Here is a 7393-nt window from a genome sequence, read left to right as displayed (position 1 = left end):
GGTGTTAACAATTGGCTTGTTTTAATTTTCTCCATTCCGGTGGGTAGGTAATGGTGTGTCTTCATGGCTGAATTTGCATTTCCATGGCGACTACATGCTGTTGAGCATCTTTAATAGTCTTATTGGCCATTTCTGTATTCTCTTTTCTGAAGTGTCTGTGCAGTAGAGAATAGATTACTGTGGATGGTCTGTTTACCCACATATCGCATGTATTAAAACACACACACACACACACACACACACACACTACATATATTAGATATATACAGTTAATTTTTTAAAAATTAAAAAAATTTTTACTTTGAGAGAGTGAGCAAGTGAGTGGGGGAGGAGCAGAGAGAGAGGGAGAGAGAGAATCCCAACCAGGCTCCACTCAGCACAGAGCCTGATGTGGAGCTTGAACTTATGAATTGTGAGATGGTGAGATCATGACTTGAACCGAAATCAAGAGTTGGGTGCTTAACCAAGTGAGTCACCATTTATATACTTAATATATATGTATAATATATATATATATTTAAGTTGCTCTTATATAGTTAATAATTTCAAAGCATAATTGGGATAATGTAGTGCAGGCTTGTGACAGATTGAAAGGTGGCTCCAATTCTCTATCTCTCCATTTATTCAGAACTTTTGCAGTATGATTTTACAAATCTTCTATCATGAGACCGTATCAGTGTCCCCCTAGTCTTTGCTGGCCTTGTGACAGGTTTCGGCCAATAGAATGCAGTGGAAGTTCCGAGGCCTTGAGAAGCCCGCATGTTTCCATTCTCTCTCCACTCCTGCCTTCTCCATGATAACAAGCCCAGGCTAGTCCAGGGCAGAATGAGTGAGTGCAGGAATGTCAGCTGATAACCAGCATCTAAGGTAGTCTTTGCCTTAATAAGGTAGTCCTTTCCTTAAAGAGGCAGTCTTTATTAAGGGAAAAATAGCCGAATCTGGTAGATGAACATAGTATTATATTTTAATTTGTATTCTTCATTACTGGTAAAGTGGAACATTAAAGATATACTTAATGGCCCTTGTTCATATCCTTTGCAATTTTCTCTTGAGGTTTTCATCTCTTTGCAGAGCTTTTCACATAGGAAGGATATTAACTCAATGTTACATGCAGAAAATATGTTCTTTAGTTTTTTTCTCCACAAAGTTTATTTATGATATCTCTATATTATGTGTTAAATTTTTATGTAGTTAAATGTATTAATATTTTCCTTTACAAATTATTTCCTTTTGTGTAGTACTAAGAAAAACAGTCCTTTTTCTAAGATTCTATAAGTTATGTACCTATTATCTATTAAAGAACATAAATATTCAAAGGACTAAATCTCTAATTGTGGACATGCATATTTGGTAGGTGTTAAATAAGGTAATTGGGACAGGGAACCAATACCAGTTAGAATGCTTTTATATGCCAATGACAGAAACTCTACCTCAAATGAGTTAAAAATACAGATTTTGTTTCACATAATAAGAAGTTCATGAGTATGACAGTTTCAAAAAACGGTTAAGTCAGGAGCTCAACAGATTTGTTGGCACAGACCAGGTTTCTTTCCATCGTGCTGCATTGCCATTTGTGAGATGTTGGCTTTGTCTTCATGTGGTTTTTTTCATGGCTGCAGTATGGCTGCCCCTTAGCCAAAGGACAACATGTTTCCTTTTTTTCACCAAAGGAAATAGAAGAGTTCCCCCCACATTGAATACAGGCCCCTACCTTCAGTATAAATGAGCTATCTCAGGTCATGTGCTCACCCATACACTTTGACTGGAGAATGTCAGTCAGGGATTCTCCTATTTCAATCGGGACTCTCCTCTGGAAATTGGATAATAAAATATATAACATAATTGAGGTTTGGATAGGAAGGAAGCAAGAGGGGAAGGATGTTGGACAGGCCACCAATAGCAGTCACTCCAGGCCCTTCTAGGCATACCTTAAATTGGATACCATTTCTCAATGTGTAGCCTAAAAAAATTTGTAGCCATTTTCAATGTAGTCTAAAATAATGATCGACTTTAGATTCAGCTCAACCTTGATTTGGATTGAGGCTCTGCTTTTTATCATCTGTAACATCTGCTGTAGCTTATTCAACTTCTTTAAGCCTTAGGCTCCCCATCTGTAAAATATGAATAATAGCTCTCTTGTTTGGTGTGTACTAAGTCCTTAATAAATGGTACTTATCATTATGACCACTATAAATCAGTTCATAATTCCAATTTCCTTAGCTCTATTTTGTCTAAACAAGACATTTGAGTCTGTCTGTGTTGGATGAGCTTTAGCTTACTTTGAGGCCAGTTATATTTATTGCCTTTTATTATTTTTTAAGACTTTATTTTTAAGTAATCTCTGCACCCATTATGGGGCTCAAACTCACATCGTCCAGATCAAGAGTTGAATGCTGTACTAACTGAGCCAGCCAGGCGCCTCAGGCCAGTTTTAAACACTGACCCAGCTTTTTTCCTTTCTAATAACACTCCCATCTACCCTTCCACTAGGCTTCTCTTTCTCTCTTATGCTCATGAGTGGGCGTTTTCTGCACTTTATACACGAATGGCATTGATCCCACCCTTCATACCCCCCACTGTTGAATTATGGCTGAGTTAAAGTTTTGAGGGTTAGCATTTGCAAAAAAGATGATTCTGTCTATGGTGACATTGCCAGCTCCCTAGCATGTGTTAAATCATCCTTGGGTTTTATAATAAAAACCAACTGCCTTTTCCCATTTGAAACTAATGTAAGCAGAGTTCTTTAATTTCTCTTACCTCATGCTTATCAAGTGAAGCCAAGCTCCTCTCAGGCATTGCCTGTGTGTGTGTGTGTGTGTGTGTGTGTGTGTGTGTGTGCGCGCGCGCGTGCGTGCGTGTGTGTGCGCGCGCGCGCTCTTTTTCCTCTACCAGGATAGAAGGTAATCTGTCTGTCATCATGACCGTGAGGAATGGGTTGTAGAGGTAGGAAGACTGAGAAGCAGAAAGCCTCCTTGTGCTTTCAGTCTGGGCTGATGAACTGGGCCTCCGCACATAGCAGAGCAATCAGCACAAACGCTTGGGTCATGACCAAGTCAGTGTTTTTGCAGCTGGCAGCCATGATGGCCTCATCTTGAGCTGAGGCATAGTTTGCTTTCTGTATTAGTGATAGGAGTGACTGCCTCCCCATTTATCCAGACAGTACATGAGCCACTTGGACATCCAGAACATGCCACAACAGAGGTATGTGTCATAATTGTTACTCATGTGTTACCTTTACCCAAAGACAGTGTGACCCCTTCAATTACTTCAGAAGCATTTGGATATTCTTGCCATCATTGTGTTTATTTTTTTATCAAGGGAGCTGCCCCATTATATTGGAAGGTGCCATAGACTAATAATTAAGCATATAGGCTCAAATCAGCCTGTCCAGGTTACTAGCTGTATTACTTTTAGTAAGTTAATTGACCTCTTTGAGTTGTGCTTTTCCCATATGTACAAAGAGAGAACAATAGCCGCTTGTGAAATCCTAGAAAACTACTTAGTCTTTGTCCCAGGTCCCTGGCATAGAGCTCCTAAACCCTTGTAATTTCCTGAGTGATAAGAGTGTTCAAGCGTCTTTTATTCTAATGAGATGACTCTTCATGCACCTTTAGATAGTTTCAGGATGGGGGCCAGTCTCCATAAAGACTAAAGGATACTTTTGTATCCTTTATAATAAACTGGTTATACTAAAGAAAGTGTCTTGCTGGGTTCTGTGAGCGCTTCTAGCAAGTTGTTGAAACTGAAATGAGGAAGTGTGGGAGGCCTCAACTTTGCAGCTGTGTCAGGCAGTGGGTACCTGAGGCATCCAATACTTGCAAACTGCAGTCTTGTGGGACAGAGCCCTTAAATCTGTGGGGTCTGATGTTAACTCCAGACAGAGTCAGAATTGAGTTGAATTGTGAGAGTGGCTAGTTGGTGCTGGAAGGTTGGAGAACTGGTGAGTTGGTGCTGGAGGGTTGGAGAAACTGGTGGATGGTATGGAAAAAGCCTACATATGATGTCAGAAATGTTGTGAGTAAAATCAGCTCCTATACTGCAGGGGTAATCTTGAAAAGTGTCTAGCTTGGTGCCTGGCCCACAGTAAACTCCTAAAAAGTGTTAGTGTTGATAAGGGCTAGTATTTTTTTTTTCAACAACAATGAAAACAACTTATGAATGGATTATACCTGCTTATTCACTTGGGCATTATTGTTTTATTTCATCTCTCCCAATTATATAGTTGACTTTTGCTCATACATTCAGTATATCATCCATTTCTTGACTCTGTGTTTTGGAGACTAGTCAGCACCACTCATTTCTTTGTGGGAAGGCATTGTTACTTGTTTTTTTTTTTTTTTTTTAAAGCAATTTCTACTTCCAGTGTCAGGCCTGAGCCCATGACCCCAAGATGAAGAGTCACATTTTCCACCGACTGAGCCAGCCAGGCACCCTGACACTGATGCTTTCAAATGAATATGGAGAAACACATCTTTGTAGGATAATAGAGAAAAACAGCATTTGAATCAGCTAAAAGTCTTTTTGTTGGTTTGTTTGTAATGTCTGTTTTCCTCTCTGAGTTTGTCTTCTAGAGAAAGAGCTCAGGTTTGATGCTCTCATCTCCCGCAGCTGGCACGCAATCCTCTGTGTTGGACACTCCCTGCAGTGTGGGAAGGGCTGAGAGGCCAGCCTGGGCAGGGGTAAGAGAGCAGCACTTACTCTTCTCTGGGTCTCGCTGGAAGGTGGGGACGAAGCGTGTTATGTGCAGAGGCTGGTTGGCCTCCTCACGTGGTGTTGAAGATCCAGGCGTGGCCTGCTTGAGCACCATAAGGCGGTGAAACTGCATTCAGCACATGGCCTGCATAACTGATCTCATCATGTGGGCCCCGGGATGAAATTTAGTGGTGGAAACCTTGCTTGTTTTGGTCTCTGCAGCGTCCAGAGGGCCTTCAGTTTGGCTGAAGTAGCTTTGTAGACTGCACATTTCTGGGAAGGCCGGACAGAGGTGGAGGACTTGTGGGCTGGAGTTTCCAGCCTGGTGGCTTTGGGGGCCTCCATCCGGAGTGGGGGTTCAGCCCTCTGCTTCTCCGTGTGGTCAGGAGGAAGTGACTCTGCCACCCTCCAGAGAAGGCAGCTCTTCATGGTTGTGGAAATGTGCCTCGTGGGAGGTCATGGGAGCGGGGAAGTTTTCCCTGCTACGTGTCATTCAGAGGCTATGGCTGAGGCCTCTCCTTTCATGGACAGGATCTCCTTCCTTCTGTACTCTGTTCCCAAGGCCAGTAAGAGGGCACTGACCTGTTTCAGCCCTGCAGCGCCAGGACTTGGAGGGGAGCTCATGGATGGCTTGTGCTTGGAGCATTTTGAGGTGCTGGGGCTGAGGGCTCTGGACATCTAAAGTGGGGCTCTCCAGCCGCCATATGCTTGTGAACCAAGAGGAGCCCTTGTTAGAACGTGGTTCTGCCCCAGTAAGTCTGGGAGAAAGTTCAAGATGGTACGTTTGTCACCAGTTCCCTTGTGTTGCTGCTGGTGGTTCTGGGACTACACTGACAGGTAAGGGTCCAGAGCAGAGGGTCCCAAAGTGGGGACCCTCCCATCAGTAGTAGCACCCGGGAACCTGCTGCAAGTGCAGCTGCGTGCACTTGACCCCAGATGCACTGAAACAGGGATTCCAGAAGTCGGCCTGCAATCTGTGTTTTCACAAGCCCAGCAGGTGATTCTGACGTTGGCTCAACTTTGTAATAGCCAATTTGGAACGGAAGGTCTATTGACCAGATCACATTTAACCACACCTCATGTTACTCCCCGCATATGGCTCTTTCCATGTGGTTAGTAGCTGTGAATAAAGAGGAAGAAAGAAGTATATTTAGTTAAAAAAGAAGTCCTTGTTCACTTTTGAAAACTCACAGAATCCTGAACACTATAACCACAAAAGTGGAGTTTCTTCTCTTGCAACTCTCTCATTTCCTGCGGGAAGTAACCATGGTTCACAACTTTCCATGTAATCTAAGAACCCCACCTTTTGTTTTGTTTTTTTTTTTGTTATACAACTCAAAAATCTGCCCACAAATACATTATGGAGGGTCCATTTTTTTAGGGTGGGAGAATATTCTTTTCATTTTTTGCCCTCTAAATATAATTGTCAAGTTTGCCAATATACGGTATATACAGAGTACTCTGGGTTTCTGAAGTAGATTCCCCTGATTCATCGCTTACATAGGACACCCAGTGCTCATCCCAATAAGTGCCCTCCTCAATGCTCATTACTCATTTCTTCCTCTCCCCCACCCCCACATCAACCCTCAGTTTGTTCTCTGTATTTAAGAGTCTCTTATGGTTTGCCTCCCTCTGTCTGAAGCTATTTTTTCCCCTTTCCTTCCCCCATGGTCTTCTGTTAAGTTTCTCAAATTCCACATATGAGTGAAAACATATGATATCTGTCCTTCTCTGACTGACTTATTTCACCCAGCATAATACCCTCCAGTTCCATCCACATTGCTGCATATGGCAATATGGCAAGGTTTCATTCCTTCTCATTGCTGGGAGTTCTCCATTGTATACATAAACCTCATCGTCTTGATCCATTCCTCAGTTGATGGACATTTGGGCTCTTTGCGTAATTTGGCTAGTGTTGAAAGCGCTGCTATAAACTGGGGTACATGTGCCTGGAGGGTCTATTTTTAAACACAAAAATTAGTGTACCCTGCACACTGTTCTCCAAATTGTTTATTGCAGCTCCCCTTCTTCCACAGGTAAGTGGAAGTTTCTGAAAAGCTCAGGCCTTAGGGGGGCCATCTCTGTGACCCCATGTTGATGTGGAGGTAGCCTGCCAGGGCTCTGCCTCACAGAGGGCTCCTGATGGGGAGCGGGGCATGAAGGTTCCTCTGCTTTGGAAAGGCTGCACGCCTTCTCTGAGGTGCCTCCTCCCTCTGCATGCTGCCCCAGAGAGGGGTGTTTGGAATGCACCTGCCTCACTTTCTGCTTCTCCCCCCTCTTTCTTCCCATATCTACCTGTTGGGAAGGACAAACCTATCTCTTCTTCTTCCTGTTTAATAAGATCCAGTCTGGGGTCCTATCTCAGGTGCACTCTACACTGTGAAAGAAACCTGATGTGACTTGGCCGGCTGGGCTCCTAATAAAGAAGCAAAGACTATTCTCCTGGTAACAATCCCTCCGGTTAGTTTTAACATCAACAGATGGGATACATTATGCTGGACAGGCTAGATGAAGAGGCTCTAGGCTGAGCTGCCAGAAGTGACTCCCAGAACACTGCAGAATTAGCCCACCAAGGGTGCTGCTGCCTCAGCTGGGAAGTTCAGGAAACCTCTGCCTCAGGTGCAGGACCACCTGGCCTCAGCCAGCACCACGTCAGCAAAATGTGCCGCTGTGTTCTCCCAGCGAGGATTTGTGAGTCTCC

This window comes from Crocuta crocuta, unplaced genomic scaffold (assembly GCF_008692635.1).
Source record: "Crocuta crocuta isolate KB4526 unplaced genomic scaffold, BGI_CrCroc_1.0 scaffold383, whole genome shotgun sequence".
Classification (NCBI taxonomy): Eukaryota; Metazoa; Chordata; class Mammalia; order Carnivora; family Hyaenidae; genus Crocuta; species Crocuta crocuta.
This window is presented reverse-complemented; position numbering follows the sequence as displayed.